We start from the raw sequence: 20,454 nt of genomic DNA on the forward strand, positions 1-20,454 counted from the left end.
CAGGGGTGGGCGGGGCCAAGAGCCAAAGGCCCGCGAGGCTCCGGCGCCGGCTGCAGCAGGCGCTGCCAATGAAAACGCGGAGCGTGCACCTGCTTGTGCGCGAGCTGCTTTTTCCTGCTCCTCCCGGGAGGTCCGGGTCTCTCCGCCAGTCTGGCAGGGGGAGCGCAGCAGCCGCGCCGCTTTTTCCCGGTGACAAAAGAGCTACGGCGATGACAGCGGCGGCGGCAGCAGCAGCAGCAGCAACGTAAAAATCTTTCTTACCTCAAAGCATGGGCGTTTGTGATAGAATTATAATATCTGGGCTGTTAAAAAATAAAATAAAATCCGGCCATTAGATGTTAAGCAGTAGTATTATTTGCTGGGCTTTAACTGTCGTCCGGATAAGGCAACCCAAGTAGGGTGATCCGAATTACGGAAGGCGTCCCGTCGTCTCCCCTTCTTGCTCTGGAGCTGAATCATGCATGAAAGGATTGCATCTCCTTTTGGAAAGCGCAGCAGGATCCAGGTGTGCTCTGAGTAAAAAAAATCACGCTTGCTTGGAGGATCGCAGTTAATATAAATTGACCCTACTGGGAAATGGAAGGGACGGCCATTTTCCAAAATTGCTACGGGCTTGAAAGATGAGAAATTGAATACGGTAGTTTTTATAAACTTGATTCGATAGTAAGCGAGTTGGAACTAACCTCCCTCTTTCTTCGGTATTCCCGAAAAGGCCTTAGGAGCGCTGTTTCCACCTTTTCCCAATTTAATAGGCTGATGCACAGGGACTGGAAGTTCAATGCTAACTGCGATGTACATAATGTGTTTATGTAAATAAAGTATTTGGTTAAGCATCAAAAAGCCTCAATCAAGATAAAATGACTTCATAATCAGAAGTGCACTCTTGTGGGAGGGACTTGATTTGTTTTGTAAACAAATCTCCTTAATTTGAATTCCCCAAATTAAAGAAGGTGGAAACTAATTAAATACATACATCTCACCTCTTGATCCCTTCAGTTTTACTCTTTCCATTTAAAAAGAGTAGCTGAGGCAATGAACTAAATGGTACAGGCCTAGAAGATTCTGTAATCTGGTAGTTGAAAATCTATCTCCTGATTTGAAGTTAATTTATGACTTGTAGTGTTTATGAAAATTAGACTCAAATATAGTACTTTGCCTTTAAAGATATGCTGGCATTTCCCTTTTGAGTAGTTAATAATGTTTATTGCATATTAATCATACATATACACTATTCATTTTGAAATGGTTTCTGTGATATGTTTGTTAATTTAGTTTTCTTTACAATTTGAGGTTTACAATTAAAATGTGTTTTTTTATTGAGTGCTATAACGATTATCTGTGCAGTGCTAACAGCTTTCCAGCTATGTGGAGAGAATATATGATTTGTTAAGGTATGAAAGAGGGGAAAAAAACCTTCGAAATCTCACAAAATCAAATTGTAGTTTTCCAGGTTGGGATTCTGGTGATGAACAGTTGCAGCCCAAACTCTACCACATCTCGTATCTGGAAATGTAAGGAACTGACCCTTAGGATCTTCATGCAGAACATCTGATCTTCTCAGTATGAGCAGCTGTTAGAAAAACAAACACCAGGATAAAAATAAACAAGACCGTTTAATATAAACAAACTTGTAAGTAAAAGAGTTACTGCGCTTTCGTCGGCCAAACTGCGGACGTCATCAGAGTTGGAATGCTAGGTGATTAGGGAGCCTGTCTATATAGCTGCCTATCTCTGCGCCCGGCTTCTCGAGCGTGTCATCGGCCCATTAATTGTGTTAATCTGCAATGTGCTAAGTTGATTCTCATCTGGCAGCCTGTTGGGGTACCCGATAGTTGTGTTAGATCCTCCATTGCTGAACACAACTATCAGATCCGCCAACAGGCTGCCGGATGCGAATCAACTTAGCACGTTGCAGATTAACACAATTAATGGGCCAATGACGCACTTGAGAAGCTGGGCACAGAGACATGAAGCCGAAAACTTCAGCCTGAAGATGATGAATGGGACTTCGTCGAAACGTCGCCAAGACACTTCCAATTTTATGCTGGAGAAAACCCGAATAACCAAAGACCCATATATATATTCTTGAAATTCTTCAGTTTCAAGCAGACAAATGCTCTTTTACCTGGGCAAGGAGAAATTGGGGAGGGGGAAATATCTTCCTCTTTAGATCCTATTTTGCCATAGCAACAGTGTCTCTTGGCCATCTGCAACAAGGCTGGGAGAGTGCTACATTCACACCAGGTGCCCTGAAAGTGTCCTTGGGGAGAATGTTCCATGCTTCTTTTTTCCTTCCTGATCCTATTCCATGGGAGAAGGGGCCCTAGAGAACAAGATTAGAGTCATAAGGGAATGCAGTCCAGTGGCAAGTGGCCTGGTCAAAACTTGTAAACCTATTGTATTTTGAAAGCATTGCTGAAATACTAAAACCCCAAGCAGAAGCAAAGTTAAGCTTTCAACTTGCAAATATAAGAACTGATTTATAGTGACAGCTGGTCATATTTAATTTCTGGCATATGATGAAATCAAAACATCAGAGAGATTCATAGCACTCCCTCTTTTTTCCTCTGGATATTATGCAGAGAAAAACTCTGGAGATGGAATTAACCTGATGCGTGTACAGTGAACATTTGTGGATGCAGAAAAAAGTGAATATTTTATCCAGGAATAGATTCAGATGGTTTTCCTGATCATAACAACTTACTTTGGTTCTTTCATTTATTTAAAATATTTATATACATTTATTTTGTAAAAAACATCTCAAAGTGATTTTCAATAAAAATGAGAAATGCAATTTAAAAACCTTATGTGGGGATAAATGTAAATTGATAGGATTGCTATGGTCCACCTGACTCTAATCAGATAATGAGTATATTATGCAAAGTTTCAGAACATATGCAGAAAGGAGTAGCTTAAGCCTTAGTATACCTGCCCTAATTAGCTACCTGGGACACATAGATTGCCTCACGCACTTTCTCTGCTTAAAGCCATAGACATCTCCGATTACTTTTGCTTTTGCTGATCTAAAATGTATCCAAAACCCTGATCCCAAAATGGTCTAGGCTATGCAGCCACAAAATTCCCCTCCATATAAAAGAGAAGGAGAAAAGGGAAAAAAATGCAGATCCTGGCATGTTGAAGCTCTGTGGTCTTTGCTGAAGAGAAAGAAACAATATGGACAAAGCATACCTACTGTTTAACCTGGGTACTTGCAAAGTAATCAAACTAGCATTATAGGACCTGAAACTCAGGTATGTGTAGTGGGTGGTGGTGGTGGGGAGAGTGAGGCCGGAGTTCCCTCCATTAGAAAAACAGATTCCTCAGTGCTTTTTAGAAAATTCTGCCACCAACATGCTTGCTATTGAATGATGCAAAGGTTGAGACCTGCCCACTCCTTTTCTGCATACAGATGTACAAACAAAACAAAAGTAGAAGCAGTGTATAATTACCCACCTTCAGGACCTGGGAATGCTTAAGGATCAAAACATGGGATTGAAAATGTCTAATAAATTGTTGTTGTTAATTGCGAAGTCGTGTCTGACCCATCGTGACCCCATGAACAACGTTCCTCCAGGCCTTCCTGTCCTCTACCATCTTCTGGAGTCCATTTAAGCTCACGCCTACTGCTTCAGTGACTCCATCCAGCCACCTCATTCTCTGTCGTCCCATTCTTCTATTGCCCTCAATCTTTCCCAGCATTAGGCCCTTCTCCAGTGAGTCCTTCCTTCTCATTAGGTGGCCAAAGTATTTTGAGTTTCAACTTCAGGATCTGGCCTTCTAAAGAGCAGTCGGGGTTGATCTCTTCTAGTACTGACCGGTTTGAACGCCTTGCAGTCCAAGGGACTTGCAGGAGTCTTCAAAGCCAGCACCATAGTTCAAAGTGTAATAAATTAATAAACAACAAAAGATGCCAACTCCAACATAGCAATGGAAAGTAGAAAGATGCTTGTGGAGAGAATTAACAGTAAAGCCACCAAACTGTTTTTGAAGCAGGTTCTGATGCTCAGACTAAAATGAAGATCATCATGCCCTGTCCAAGGAATAGATATGAATAATAATCATTCACAAGCTTCTACTGAACTCTTAAGCATAAACCAGATCTTTTTAGCATACGGCACTAGCATAGTTCCTCAGATAATGCTTCATTTTTAGATGTCTCTTTTTCCTTCCCTTTTCCTTTTGTTTTTGTAAATCATATTTTCTAATTAAAAAGGCTACCTTTCTCACAGAAGCTGAAATGCATTTTACTTTTGCAAAGAAGACTTCCTATGCTGTTAATTATTCCTTTTTATTAAAGACTCTTTGTTCTCCTTTGCAATTAGTATTCTGGTCTGAATATTTATATTACATTGAAAATGGAATCTCATTTTAAATGAAAGAATTCAATCACAGAAGAAGGAAGCAATATTAAGCCAATTTTTCTTTCCTTCCTTATTTGCGTAGGGCTGCATGCATATGTGTTTGGAAATAAAAACCATTTATTTTCTTTGATGAAGATGATCAGATCCTATAGTTACGACACACTTTACACAGTAATCAGGACACTCTGGAAGCTAACAAACTTTGGAATAAATTTTTGGCTTACTGTTGATCTTTATTCTTTTTTCCCCTCCCTATATATTTGGTATCATAGAAGGGTATTTGCAGAGAGGGCATCAAAAGGCAAGATGGTAGACAGAACTGCATAATAGAAGCCCCCTTTTTTACACATATGATGCATGTAATATGGAAAGATTTCAATCACATATTCACACCTATATGTTGACACCCCCCCCCCATCATCTGCAGAACCTGTGCATCATACAGCTGGTAAATTCATACAGCGAGGTATCTTTAATGCCAGTCAGGATAAAAACATGTTCTTGAAAACAGGCATATAGCAAGATGATTATGGCAGGAATGTTTCCTTCTCTCCCTTCGTGGCCATTATATTCCTCCTCTGCCTCCTGGTTTCTATAATCTCTTACAATACCTATTTCATGTACATAAGTTTATATTTCTTGAAGATGTTTTTCTTTTCAAATAAATGTTTTGCAACTGGCTGACATTTTGACAGCAAAACAATGCATCTATAGAAATCTAGGTATTCTGGGTTACACCAAATACTAGTGGGCCAGTCATTAGTAACTGAGTTTAAACATGCTTTGAATAAACATATGTCCATCATCTGACAAACATTTCAGAAATTTTAAAAAGCCTCAAAGGGCAGACTCAATGGACCATTAGGTCTTCTGCCATTAGTTTTCTATGTCTCTAAGTAGATGAAGGTGGCAAAGATATTGGTCAGTTTTCTCTAATCTGCTGCCAGATTGTGATATAGAATTAACTTGCAACCAACATTGGAGAAGCTGGCTAAGAACGATAGGTTCTAATCCAATATATTCAGAAGGATTCCAGGTTGGTCAAGGCTGATCTGTAGCCGATAAAGAACATATAATTTCTCCTCAATAGAGATCAAATTTATCCACTGGGAATTTGATTCCAGTTAGAATTTAAATTATAATATAATAAAATATAAAATTATAATATTTTTATAATATTTTATTTTACTTTACTGTAACTAAAATAGACATACTGCTTACCTGCCTGCACAGAACCCATGAAACAGGAATATGTTCATATCCTGGGATCAACCTTCATTATGAAAGGAAATTTATCATAATAATGCTAGTAAAATTATCATGATATTGTTTGCAAAATATTACTTGAGGACTTAAAAAATGACCTAGGCAGATTTCCTAAAGAAATCCCTCTGCTCATCAGTTAGAAATTGTGATGTCAAGGCAGCCACATCTCTGCTTCACGTAGAGCAAGCTACTGGATTCATGAGATGGGAATACATTCTCTAGCATAGACCTTGCAACCTTATAGCTCCCCAAAATAATGGTACCAATACTGTCCTCAAAGCAATAATTTTGCAAGCATTCTTAATAACATGAATTCTATGTTCTTACTATGCTCCTACTTGTTTGAGAAGAACAGTCATAGGGTGAATACTGTAGAAGAAAATTCATTCTCAAAATAGCAGCTAATTGCATTGCTCTTTTAGCAGGAGATTTGTAAAACGCTCAAACCAAGTTCTAGGACAAGGATCCAAGATGTAGCAACTGAGAACTTGTTTGCTTCACTAAGCATCCCCAGGGGGGGAGAGGAGTAGGAGCAAGATGTCCAATAAGGAATTTCCAAAATCATACACCTAGAAGAACAATTTTGGGAGATTCACAAACTAAAGTAAAAATGGAAGCTGAAAAATAGGAGATAGAATCACATTGAGGAGAAATGTGAAATGTTTCTACATCTCTGGTACATGGCTAGGAAAAGAAGCCGAGCTGGTGGAAAGGAGAATAAGCATTAAGGAGTCTTATACTCTTGTCCCCACACTACAACCCCTCCAGAGTAGTTCCATAAGGAAACTATTTCATAATCTAAGAGACCTATTTGGGAAGGAAAAAAGAAATGAGTCTTATGGCATTTTGAAGATTAACCCATTTTATCTTATTATTTTATTATTCACATCTGTGAATTGCAATGAATCCCAGAATTGTTGGAGATTATAGGTATTCTCTGGGCAGCTCAAGATGGACAAGGAGAGGGTAAAATAATACTTAATTTAAATGAATTCAAATTTCCAGGGTAGTTTAACTGCATCCTAGGGTACAGAAGGAGCTAGCAGAGGTGATTACAGAATTATTTACTGTAAACTCTCAGAACTTCTGGAGTAAGGGCAAAATTCAAAGATGTAAATAAGAAAAAAAATGTTATCCCTCTCATTGGAAAAGAAAAAAAAAGGAGGACTTGAGAAATGATAGACCTGTCAACTTGACATTTGTACTGGGCAAGGTCCTTTGGCAGTATTGAACTGCATGTTTGTAAGCGCCTGCAGAGAAATGCAGTAATTAACAAAAAAGTTAGCAAATCACTCCAGACTAACCCAGGTAGAAAATGAGGTCTAGCTGGCCCTTCAATGGTGAAAGGAGGGAATTGCAGCTCAGGATAGACAGAGGATGAAAGAACATTTAGCAATTTAGATGAATTCAAACCTCCAGGGCCCAATGAATTGTATTCTAGCCTAGTGTTCTGAGAAAGCTTCCCACTTCATGATTCTATAAATCAATTGATCAGATGAGATGAAGAGTTACATAGTAAGAGCTAGCTAGGTTACTTACCTGCCATCATGCTGTTCCTTGACAAATATAACTCCAAAAGATACCAAAGTGGTCCAGTGGAAGAGCTGTTTTGAAGTCTCTCATCATTTCTATCTCTGATAGTTGTCAATAGTCACAATCAAGCCTACATGTTCCACTGGTGACTTGAGTTGTTATCCTTATTACAAGCCCCCCCCCCCCAGCCTGCTTTTCAATTTAGGAGTTTCATTATTAAATTATTTTTATCTTAATTCTATTCTTAAACCAGTCTTTTCCCCCTTCTTTCCTTTCCTTCTTTATTCTTTTTTATTAATGACCCCAGACTTGAGTAATCAAACCCTTTATATATTGGCTTAAAAATAATAAAAAAAACACCCCTACCTCTATGTCTTTGTTGAAAGATGTGACTTATAAACCTCAGCTCAGTATTGGAAAGATTCCAGAAAAGCTATAGCACAACAGTGAATAACTTAAATGTGTTCAAATTTATTATTTTTATTACAAAATTTCCCAAGAACCCAGCTTTCTTAATGGGACATTTCTTAAACTGGACAATGGAAGTAAAGTAAAATAAACATCTGAATTCACTAACACTTTACTGATTTCTATAATGGAATGTGTGGATGATCTTGGTTAATGAGGAAGTGAGAGCCCCCAATGGAAGAAACTTTTGTTTCCAAGTTCTTCCTGAGATCTGCTGTCTTTGAATGGTATCATAGATAGCACAGATTAACAAAGAAACACGCTTGCTCACCAACCTGTGTACCAGAGGCATTTCTCTCACCCATTCCAATGTAATACATCCATTTCTGCAAGCAGTCATAAGATAACTATGCAAAAGAGAGTCAATGAATTGGAGTGGGCCAATAAATAGTTGAATGTTATGTATCGAACATTATTTTAGTAGAGGAAAAATATGGAAAAAAACACCATATGGACAAATCATCCTACATTTTCCCTGCCAATTCTCATGCAATTTGATGAAATAAATTTAATTTTGAATTTTTTTCCCAAGAAGAAACAGGTATTGGTGAAATTCTTATACATGGGTGGGGGTAGTTTTCTTGACTTTTTTAGATATGAGATAGCTTGGGGCAGAGTGAAAATGAATCCAACCCCTTTTTTTCCTGTGATCTCTGATTTCCCTGGCATTTCAAAATTCAGTTAAATCCAAAGGGAAAGCTTCATGAGAATGCTCATGCCATTGTGCACTTTTTCATTATGTGATAGCCAGGGAGGCTTCGGAGTAATGGAAAAATGCAGATAGAATATCAATAGGAGCACTGGATTGCCTGCCTCTTCTAAGAATAAACAAAGCTCTGAAAATCACTACAAGACATCTGAAGGATAATTGTAGAGGCCCTGCGAATAAGGTTTAAAAAAAAATAGAAACCATTGTGCAGAGGAAGAAAATGTTTGAGAAAATGCAAAGCAGATTTCAACACAACATTAGCAAAAGAATGAATTGGTAGCACTGCTGAGCTGCCGATGCTCTTAGATACAGGTCCTCAAAAAGATTTAGTATTGGTAGCAGGCATTTGAGAAGACAAGCTTAAGTTTCCTTTCAGTTATTCTAGAATGAAGGACAATGCACATTGGGTAATGATCTAGCTTTTAGGCTCCAAGCTTCTAGAATCCCCATACTGAGAAAAACTAACTATATTTCTCTACCGGTATGTGTATAATGATACCACCTCGTTTACTATTTCCAAAAGAATGCAGTGTCTTTTATTAAGCGTAATTTGACTCTGAGCTTGGTGACTTCCTTCTTACCCTTGAGAAACCCATTGACTAGTGTGGACCTTAAGGTCTCTTTTGGAAATCTCTCTTCAAAGAAACCTAGTGGCTTGCTTTGCTGTGCAAATAGAGAGGAAATACTCCATGATAGTGATTTATTTTGATCCACATGGGGTGGAAGAACACAAGATTGAAATCACCAAGAAATATTATTGTAGATTCATTCTCACATCTGTGATTAGCAGAACCCTCTTTGTGTGTATCTAAAGGGAATCTGCATGGCTCCCTGAAGATGAGCTATGAGTTTTATATGATGGAAAGATTCAGTGAAGGTCAGAAAAGGTCTCTGTATGGCACAGAAAAGGTTTCTGTGCCATACATGAATACCATTTTGCTGTTACAAGGTATTAGCATTTATAAAATAGCTGGTTCCTCAGCATCTTGCAACCATTAGCTTAGATATTAGTGCTATTTTTAGTTTTACAAATTGCAATCCGCAATAAAAGCTAGCTGCTTCTATTCCCATTGAAAGGCTGTTATTAGATGCATGGCAGTAGTGACCAGGAATAAGAACATTTGACACAAGGGTTGATGTGTATGTGTAAAAATGTTGTGATGCTGCTGCAGCCTTTGTGGGGATTCTGAAACCCTCCCAAAATGTACCAATCTGCTCTGCCATCTTTTCATGCCCCTTACTCATCTTGGTCTCAATTATCAACACTTATATTTGTGTATCTTTCAAATATATATTTTCTTGATATGGGAAGCAATATATATAGAGTGAGTACATAAATAAAGACATGCTACTAGTTTTAGTCTGTAGGATTAATTATACACAGGAGTTGTTCATTCACTTACTGACACAAATATAGATCTAGAGAACTTCAACCTTTAACATGCATCAAGCCTTTATTTTCAAGCTTAATAGAAGTTTGAACAAGTTTGGCTTAGGGTCTTTAAAATTATGGCTATCACAATAAGATGGACTTCACAGTCCCTATTCTCAATGCCATTGGATACACACAAGGAAATAGGCTCCTGAACATTTTCACATTTCATAAGACCTTTTGGTCCCCATTTTGAGTATTCACTAATAGGAATAGAAAACATATGAAACATATTTGTATATTGTTAAATGATACCTGCTCCAGTGTTAATTATGATATAAATTTTATGTAAGAAAACTATTGAATGCAGCTGCTAGGTCTTGGAATTAGAGGAACTGTGTGTTCTGAATAGTTCTGTGCACTCCATGAGGTAAGATAGTCATGGTTTTCAGATACTCCTGGATCCACAATTAGAAATCAAGATTACCTACATGGATAGAAACATCTTTTACCACAATATATTAGTATACCAGCAACCACTTTTTGGACCAGGTTAGTCAAAGGAATATGGCATTCATTGATAACCTCAAGTTGTTCTGCATTCGGTGAGGCTACTCATGAAATCAAAATCTATCATTTGTGCAGAATGCAGAGGCTCAAACTACTCATTAGAATGTCTTCATCCATAACTGATAAAAAATCTGTACTGTCTGCCAGTCTGCTACCAAGCAACGTTCAAAATGTAATTCTAAAGAAAGAGGGTCATGCACAAGCAATCTTAGAATTGCTGCTTTTGGGATCATATAATAGAGTAAACTGCTAGATTACTTCTGCAACATTCCCTGTGAAGGACTTTTCATGTACCATGAAAAATAACATAAAATTTATTTATTTATTTACTTACTTTTATGTATTATTTGCTTGCTTCCTATAAAACTGCAGAAATTATGCTAAAAATTTGATTGGTGCAACGGCATTAGAAAAAGTATTATTTTTCTCTCCTGTCCCAAATACATACAGTATGTGTTATCTCCCTTCTCTAGTATCTGAGCAAAGTTCATGTATATGCAGACTACTTCAAAATACAAATCAAAATACTCAGTTATGATTTTCTGTGACTTTATACAGAAAATTTACCCTGGAATATGCTATATTAGCAGGACTTATGAAAAGATATACTGTATGCTACATTAACCGCATTTTCTACAAATCACCCCAAATTGAATAAAAGAAGGAACAAAATTAGGCCCACCCCCTCAACAATAAATATTCTTTGGACTGAAAATTAACACAAAGGCAGCAGTGGCAGCTACAAATCTCCAACAACTTTAATAAACATGAAATGACATCATTTGCAGTATAACCCCAGCAGATTGTTTCTGCAGGGAACATGCCCCAAAGACCTTACTCCATTTCTAAACCTCAGGTTGTCTAGTTCCAGAGAATTTTTGAGACCAACCACATCCTGTCCCAGAAGGTAGGCTCTCTTCTGGCTTGATTAGGAAGAGACTTGCTTTTCCTTCATTTCTCTATATTCTCTTGTTCCAGAGAAACAAGTAGATTCAGCCACCCAGTTATCTTTTGGCAGTGTTGTTTGTTCGCAGAGAAAACTATATTGGGTTCTTCACATTGCTAAAACACCTGACACTTTTAACTCTAGCAGAGAAAGGCCAGATGGCTGATTCTGATTAATTGTCACTCTTAGTTTTATTTGCAATCAAGCCATTAATCAATTCATGTTGCTTTATTTTCAGAGAGTCTTTTTTTAATTCAGCTTTTTCTATAATTTCATATCCAAAGTTATGCCTACAACTGAACTAATATTACTTATTTATTCTATTTATTTTCTTATCTTTGCATCAGACTATTTTCCACCAATGGTGAAAGTAGCTTACAAGGAGCCAGATGCAGCTCTGGAGAATAAAAGCAGTATAAACAGAAAATGCAAGCCTGCATCCCCCAGGCGTAGCAAAGCATATAAGAATAAAAGCATAACTATGCTGAATCAGGCCAAAGCTGATTGTAATGCAGAATTTGTTTCTCATAGTGGTCAAACAAATACCAAATATTCTATTAGGTATTCTACTCAGAAGCAGAAAATGGACAGTTAGCTTTGTCCCATCTTTATTCTCCTGCACCGAATACTCAGAACCATGCTGGTAACATTGGGCCTTCAAGACCAATAGCCTCTAACAGACCTATTCTCCATGTCAGTGTTTCTCAACCCTTGGCAACTATAAGATGGCTGGACTTCAATTCCCAGAATTCCCCAGCCAGCTAGAAAATTTCTCAACCTTGGTTGAGAAATTGAGAACCTTGGTTGAGCAAGTTAAAAAACACTGCTCTATGCATACTGTATAGTCAATCCCATTATAAAGCCATCCAAGATATTGGGCTAACGCCACTTCTTCCAATGCACTATGTGAAGACTTGAGGGAGTAGGAGATGTCTTTCTAAATCTCCTTCCAGTCAGTTTCACTGGATGATCCTGATCCTGATGTTCTAAGACAAGGAAAGTATCTTCTCCCAGTTTACTTTCTTCATATCATACATTATTTTATATTGCTTGATCTTATCCCCATGCCTTGTTTCGAAACTGAAAAGTCCTAACTGTGCAGGTGGGTCCCCTAATCATTTTGTTTGCCTTTTCTTCTTCTATACTTCTTGCATTTTTATTATATTTTTCAAAGAATCACCAATTCTAGTAATCAGAACTGTATATATTATTCCAGATATATATGTACAATAGATATAAACAAATGCATTACAATAATGATAGCTTTATTTTCAGTATCTTTAGAAGAGCCATGATAGTGCAATGGTTAGAATGCAGCATTGCAAGCTAACTCTGCCCAAAGCCAGGAGTTCCATCCTGATCGGATCAAAGTTGACTCAGCCTTCCATCCTTCCAAGGTTGGCAAAACAAGGACCCAGATTGCTGGGGGCAATATGCTGACTCTATAAACTGCTTAGCCAGGGCTGTGAAACACTATTAAGCGATATATAAGTTAAGCGCTATCGCTATTGCTGATGCTTTCAAAAAGATCCCTACCATGGAATTTACATTTTTCCAAACTCTTTTTCCTGGTTAGTTCCAAACAACCAAGACTCTGTCCAATGTATATGTGAAGTTTGAGAGGTTTGTCCTAATGTCTATAAGTTTATACTGGGACCCCAGAGATTCAAAATCAAGTTTTTGTTTTTCTGTAAAATTACAAAAAAAGTGCCTTATAAGTAATGCTTAAAATCAGAAATCTGGTATCATGTTTTCTGACTTACACATTTTATTAAAAGTCATATTTTTATGAACTGCAGCTCACTTCATCATATACATAAAGTGAGTAGACTGATGTAGAATTTAAATTAGAAAAAGATGAGGGGGCGGGGAGAAGCAGCCAGGTTGGTTATGCAGAGAAGAGACAAATTATCAATTAACAATTGTAATGTGTTAAAACCATTGTATTTGTTGTGATCTTCTGAAAATACCTGAAACCTTTTTATGTATGCAGATTCCGTAACATCTCACTCAATGGTGGGGTTAAAGTTCCTATAATCAGATTATGCAACGAACCCAGATGTCTATACCAACAGCACTCTCACAAGCCTTCAACTAGTACAAATACAAGATCAGAGGCACCTTTATACACTCTTCCTCTGATGTGATGCAAGCTGGCTGACCGGCCGTACTCAGCGTGTGTTCCTCAATGGAACCGCATCTACATGGAGGAAGTGTATGGTGGGGTGCCCCAGGGCTCTGTTCTGGGCCCAGTGCTCTTCAACATCTTCATCAACGATCTGGATGAGGGGATAGTTGGGGAAACCATCAAATTTGCAGACAACACCAAGCTGGCAGGAATAGTCAACACTCCAGAAGACAGGCTTAGGATAAAGGAGGATCTGGACAGACGTGAACACTGGGCGCTATCTAATAAAATGAAATTCAATGGTGAAAAAAGTAAGGTTCTACATTTAGGCAAGAAAAACTAAATGCACAGGTATAGTATAGAGGGTACCTTGCTCAATAGTAGTAACTGTGAGAGGGAGCTCGGAGTCCTAGTGGACAATCACTTAAATATGAGCCAGCAGTGTGCTGCAGCTGCCAAAAAGGCCAACACAGTTCTGGGCTGCATTAACAGAGGGATAGAATCAAGATCATGTGAAGTATTAATACCACTTTACAATGTCTTGGTAAGGCCACACTTGGAATACTGCATCCAGTTTTGGTCACCACGATGTAAAAAAGATGTTGAGACTCTAGAAAGAGTACAGAGAAGAGCAACAAAGATGATTAGGGGACTGGAGGCTAAAACATATAAGGAAAGGCTGCTGGAATTGGGTATGTCTAGTTTAATGAAGAGAAGGATGAGGGGGGACATGATAGCAGTATTGCAATATCTCAGGGGCTGCCACAAAGAAGAGGGAGTCAAGCTATTTTCCAAGGTGACTAAAGGCAGGACAAGAAGCAACGGATGAAAACTAATCAAGGAGAGAAGCAACCTAGAACTAAGGAGAAACTTCCTGACAGTTAGAACAATTAACCAGTGGAACAACCTGCCTCCAGAAGTGGTGAATGCTCCAACACTGGAAGTTTTTAAGAAGAGACTGGACAGTCATTTGTCTGAAATGGTATAGGGTTTCCTGCCTGAGCAGGAAAAAAATGGTTAAAAAATAATAAATGGACATAATTTTAACCCCAGGTCTCAAAATAACAATAAAATAATATCAGAGAATTTCAGTTTTGCAAGATACTTTATAGCAGACCTCAGCTGATTATTTTGGAAAAATGGGACTTTAACTCCATCATCAAGAGGGAGGTTGCTGAACTCACACATCAAAAGATTTCAGACAATCTCAGATAGTTTCAACAACAGTGGGTTTTTACATATTACAATTATTAATTGATAAGGTACTGTTAATGAGTTTCATATGTAGTCTGTCTTCCTCTCACTTCCTGCCTCTACCTACATCTCACCCCAATTATATCAGTTTAGTCATTCTAGGCATCTGATGAAGTGAGCTTCAGTTCGCAAAATCTCAAGCCTTTTAATAGAATATTAGTCAGAAAAAAATGCTAACAGACCTCTGTTTTTTGCTACCACTAACTAACATAGCTCTCCTCCTACAAAGTTAAGTAGTGCTTAAGCAATTGACTTCAAATGGCTGCTATGGGATAATAGAACATAAAATAGTCTAACAAAGAATACTCTAGAAAAGCAGTTTGGGGTACTGGGAATCAATTACAAAACAGAAACATAAAAGCCAGGAACTCCATGTTTTACATAGTAATATGGAGGAATTAATGTTTTGTATCCCATAATACAAGCAGCCACAGACTGCTTGTATTATGGGCTAATCAGAATTTAAAAATAACATATAAATCTGTTTTACAGATAAACTGGGCCTCACAACATTATTACTTTGGATCAACTCCATTTCAAGGAAATGGAGTTTCCTTGTTTTTAAACTATTCCAAAATTAAAAAGCAAGTTTATACATCTGAGACAATGCATGGACATTTATGCTTTTTAAGTTTTTGTTATTAGGTTTATTTAGGATACATAATATTGCTGCATCAGAAATTCCGTAAAGGTTGGAGGTTTTGGAAGAATTGTGGAGAGGAAATCCAGTCTTCTCTTCATATAATCTTTTGTAATTCAAAACCACAAATTAAAATAGACTCTAGACAAAAATCCTAAAATTTAGACAAAAATCAAAATGAAAGCCAAAACCTAACTGGGTGAACATTCTTCCCTGTATGAAGTCTAACTTGTGATCTGCTTCATCAAATAAGAAAAAAAGTTATTTCACCCAAAGACCTTTCTAATCAACAACTGTAAACAATCAAAGACCACAGCTCAGTAGGGTAATTACAAAAGATGCCACTTCCTGTAAAGCCACTAAGTATATTTTCTTAGAATTCCTAGAAGGTGTGGTTTGGCGTGCTTTCAAGAAACTATATAAAGAACTAATGAGAGAAAATCAAACCATGGCCATATCTGACAGCTGATTTTGATGTGTTGTGCTCACAGAATAAACTTCACCTCTGATTCAGGCAACTGCCTCTGTTCTTTATTCCCAGCTCGGAAATGAACCTGGTGAAGATTTCTTTCTAACAGAATTAACTGTGTTTCATAATCTTGTTTGTAGAAAGTTGAGGTCATATGACCTCCAGATAATGAGCTTGAACGTTCTTCCAGGCCAGCCCAATGGTCACCTTAAATGCCAGAAAATTAATTTCCTAGAAGGTATAATGCTTTACTTACATCCAGTGGTGGGATTCAAATATGTGAACAACCAGTTCTCTGTATGGATGCAGCTTCCGGAAGTCCATTCTGGACCTGGGCAACAAAAAATTAGCTACTGGTTCTGCTGAAGTGGTGCGAACTGGCTGAATCCCACCACTGCTCATCTTCTTTGGAAAAGAAAATATAAACACAGAACCTACAGTTTTTATTTTTGTCTTCTCCCAGTTGGATAAGTAGTTGGATAAGTTTTAAAAAAAAAAAACTATAGCAATTTGTAAATCCGAAGGAGGTCATCACCGAGACTACCAGACTGCTTACTAAATTTTAGCTTTTCCTGTTAAGAAAAAAAATTCTCAAAGCTATAATAGTGCATCTATCAATGCCTGTGGCATTTATATAACTACATTTTAAGTAGCAATCACAGTGCCTATAAAATACAACTAAGGGAAGAATTGCATTTTTTCCAAAGACAAAATGTAGCTGTGAGTGCGAAGAAAACACTATTTTGCTGCATTAAGTTTTTACTGAAGAAAAATTCTTAAATTTCTTGTGGATTATACATAACTACAGTACACGTTAAGCATTACAAATGGCTAGGAGAGAAAACACCATCGCTCAAGATACATTTTTCTTGCAGAATGTGCCAGTTTACTCCCTACCGTGGTCCATATCTTTAGATGATAAAATGAAGGATCAGATGGTAATATAAAAAGCTCTCTGACAATATTGAGCTACATGAATAACGATTTTGAGCTGATCTAATGTACCTTTCTTTGATCTTAAAAGAAGGCGTAAATATACACAGATGAAAAGGCTGGATTTCAAGTCATTCTAGAGATTTTATTTCATAGATATTATTGTAGAACTGAAAACATTATAAAAATTCAGTGAAAATAAGGAGTTGGAAGAAAGTTTATAGCATTTGCTGCCTTAGGAAAAAAAGAGGTGTAAATTGAAAACATAGAGATGCACAAAAGCACATATATTACGAAGAAATTAATACAGGTATTCTTTGGGTTACAATAGTTCATTTAGTGACAGTTCAAAGTTACAACCTCACTAAAAAAGTGACATGACGATTTTTCACACTTACAATTGTTGCAGCATCCCCATGGTCACATGATCAAAATTCAGACAGTTGGCAACTGATTCACATTTGTGATGATTATAATGTCCTAGGATCATGTGATCACCTTTTGCAACTTTCTGACAAAGTCAGTGGGTAAACCAAATTCACTTATCAACCGTGTGACTAACTTAACAACTACAATGATTCACTTAACAACTGGGTCAAGAAAAGTCATAAAATGGGGTATAAAACTCATTTAAAAAATCTCTCACTTAGCAACATAAATTCTGGGCTCAATTGTGGTCGTAAGTTAAGGACAACCTGTACCTGATTATCTTCTACCTGGATTATCCAATGAAGTACAACAGTGGGGAAAATTCCTTTCTTTCTACAGCATTTTCTTTGACATATCCCACATATTACGACAATAAGAAAAGCATTGCTAGCCTCATTACTGAGAAAGGTCCCATGCGCTAGCTGGACATGCACAGTGTCATTACCACTTACACAAGAATGTCTCTGTGTTCTTTTTCCTTCCCTTGCTTCAAGAAGAGAGATTTATCAAGATTCTCCTGCAGTGTTTGTCAGAATAATGAACTATAAGCAGACATGCCTAGTGATGCAGATGAATATGACACTCTTGACATGGCTGATATTTCATCCCTGGAAGAGTATGTGTTTATCACATTGCTTGCCATCCTCTCTGCCAGAAAGCTCAACCTGAGTCTTTTGGGTTGATACTACTTTGACAGTGATTAGCCCAACAAACAGGGTGACTGAAGAGATCACCTCATGAAATCAAAATCAAACAAGCCATGTTATGAGTTAGCTTGATTCCCTGTTATATATGATTGGAGCATTGCTTCCTCCTAATCCAGTTAAGGCAGTTTCAGGACTCATACAAAACAGCCATCTTTCTAGAAAAATGAACCTACTGAGTGACAGAGCAAACAGGGAGAGCAAATGAGTTTTGCATGGGATTTGCATGGGGAGGAGGGTCTCCTAATAAATGCTGAGCACTTTGAACTGTGAAGAAAACTTAATGGCAATCTTCAAGGTATCAGCAAGTTAGGAGGTTTTCTAGTCTAGCCCTCTGCTCAATGGTTGTCCAATGTCTTCTTTAAAAACTCCAGCGATGAAGCTCCCACAACTTCTGAAGGCAAACCGTTCCAATTGCTCTAAGTGTCAGGAAATTTCTCCTTAAGTCTAGGTTGCTCCTCTCTTTGATTAGTCTCCATCCATTGCTTTTTGTCCTGCCTTCAGGTGCTTTGAAGAATAGATTGCCCCCCCCTTCTTTGTGGCAGTCCCTCATATATTGGAACACTGCTATCATGTCGCCGCTAGTCCTTCTTTTCATTAGATGCCCAATTCCTGTAACTGTTCTTCATATGTTTTAGCGTACAGTGCCCTAATCATCTTTGTTGCTCTTCTTGCGCTCTTTCTAGAGTCTCAACATCATTTTTATATATTGGCAACTAAAACTGGATGGAATATTCCAAGTATGGTCTTACAGTGTTTATCCTCCCTCTTAAAAGAACTTAAGTTCTGGGAGTGTAACCTTCTTTCCTCATTGGACAAGGTAAAATGGCTTGAAGAAAGGGTTTCTACAATGTAATATAGCAATACCATTTCACAGTGCTTTACAACCCACTCTAAGCGGTTGAGAGAGCCAGCATATTGCCCCCAACAATCTGGGTCATCATTTTATCAACCTCGGAAGGATGCAAGGCTGAATCCTTGAGCCAATGAGAATCAAACTGCTGGCAGTTGGCAGTATTAGCCTACAATACTGCATTCTAACCACTGCACCACCATGGAATATACCAGGGAACAGAAGGCCTCCTGGAAAGGATAGGTAAATCTATTCAGGAGGGACAGAAAAGGAAAGCAAATGCCAGAGAAGAGAGAATAAAAAGTGGAAGAGCATAAATCAGAGGAGCAAAAGGATTAAGAAGCATTCATTGCAGATACAGTCAGTTTTGGCTTTCTTGACCATGCACTACTACATGAGGGACTCCTGGCAAGAGATGGGGCTACATCTCACAAATATTGGGAAGAATGCATTTGGCTTGTGCCTCACCAATCTCATCAGAAAAGTGTTAAAGTACAACAAAAAGTGTCAAAAGTCCAGGAACAAATATAGCACCAAACCACAACACAAGCAAGTATGATGTCATACGCATCAGTAAAATGCAGTGAGAGGACACACATGAGTAGACCATAGCCATGGAATGCTACAATTTATTGAAAAGGAACATTCTACAGAAAAGTGGGAAGTGTTGGGCTTTACATAAACAAAGTATATACCAGCATAGAAATTCACTAATTCATGAAACCCTGTTGAGAGTAATCAGATTAAAATAAAAGGAAATAAAAACTTCTGGAATTTATTATAGTCTTTCAGGGTAAGCAGAAGATATGGATGACCCAACTTTCAAAGCAGCATTCAAGAATGACACTGGGAGATTTCAGCTAGTCTGAAGTCCAGGGGTGTCCACAGCATATGGTAAAAGATGCCACTATTGAAACTCCATTTATTTCTTATGTGCACAATACAAGCAACTCACATTAAAAATGGGATGAGCTTCAGTTGCACCATTACGGCTGCCATCTTTATTCTTTTTTTACACCTTGTGGACACCCCTGCTGACATCTGCTGGAAATCTATATCTTTCAAGAGCCAGAGGTCCAATGTACTCCTTTTCTGTCTTGCTGAATACACAATTTATCAGAAGGTGGAAGAGAAAGGAAGGTATCAGTAAGGACCTAATCCTTATCAGAGAGAAATTGGCCAAAGAAGATAATGAGCATTGTGAGAAAGTGATCTTGTTATCCTTAGTTTCTGATACTAAAGAAAATAGTGAAGAGTCATATTCGAATAAAGGAAAATTTATTTCTGTGCTTGTCTTTTATATTGGGCAAGGTCCTTAAGCAGATTATTAAACAGCATTGTTGTGAACACTTGGACTGTAATGCAACAATTAACAAGAGCCAGCATGGATTTGTCACAAACATGTTATGCCAGAATCTCCTTTATTGACAGATTTATTAGCCTAAAAGCCTGGGGGAATACTATGGACGCAGTATACCTGGACTTCAACAAAGAATTTAATAAAATCTCTCAATGTATTCCTATTAATACAGTAGTAAAAGAACAGCTAGATGATAAAACTAGCTCCATAACTGGCTGAATGACCACTCCCAATGGATGTTTTTCAATGGCACCACATTAGTTTGGCAAGTAGGATCAACAGAAATGTCACGGGCTCTCTCCTGGTTCTTCTGCTGTCTACCTGTTTATCAGTGATATAAATTGAACGGCGATGATCAAAATTTTAGATAACTAAAATTTTTAAAAACTAGGAGGGGTTGCTGATGTTTTGAAAAAGAAAAAGAAGATTTAAAAAATCTAAGTAATCTTGAACAACAGG

The 20,454-nt window shown here is 37.8% G+C and overlaps 2 long non-coding RNA genes across 3 annotated transcripts; one reads left to right on the forward strand and one right to left on the reverse strand.

Moving 5' to 3' along the window:
* The first annotated feature begins 129 nt into the window (after positions 1 to 129).
* Positions 130 to 1,623, forward strand: LOC120307210. 2 transcript variants are annotated; one of them, XR_005556465.1, is made up of 2 exons: positions 130 to 244; positions 1,443 to 1,623. It is a non-coding gene; the product is annotated as an uncharacterized LOC120307210 (long non-coding RNA). The 2 variants fall into 2 exon arrangements; XR_005556464.1 differs by having other exon boundaries at positions 195 to 505.
* Positions 517 to 17,627, reverse strand: LOC120307209. Its single transcript, XR_005556463.1, has 3 exons — positions 17,531 to 17,627; positions 2,126 to 2,323; positions 517 to 1,570 (listed from the first exon to the last, which is right to left on the reverse strand). It is a non-coding gene; the product is annotated as an uncharacterized LOC120307209 (long non-coding RNA).
* Between the last annotated feature and the right edge of the window lie 2,827 nt (positions 17,628 to 20,454).

Source organism: Crotalus tigris, unplaced genomic scaffold (genome assembly GCF_016545835.1).
Source record: "Crotalus tigris isolate CLP2741 ecotype Arizona unplaced genomic scaffold, ASM1654583v1 scf7180000017771.5222438, whole genome shotgun sequence".
NCBI lineage: Eukaryota > Metazoa > Chordata > Lepidosauria > Squamata > Viperidae > Crotalus > Crotalus tigris.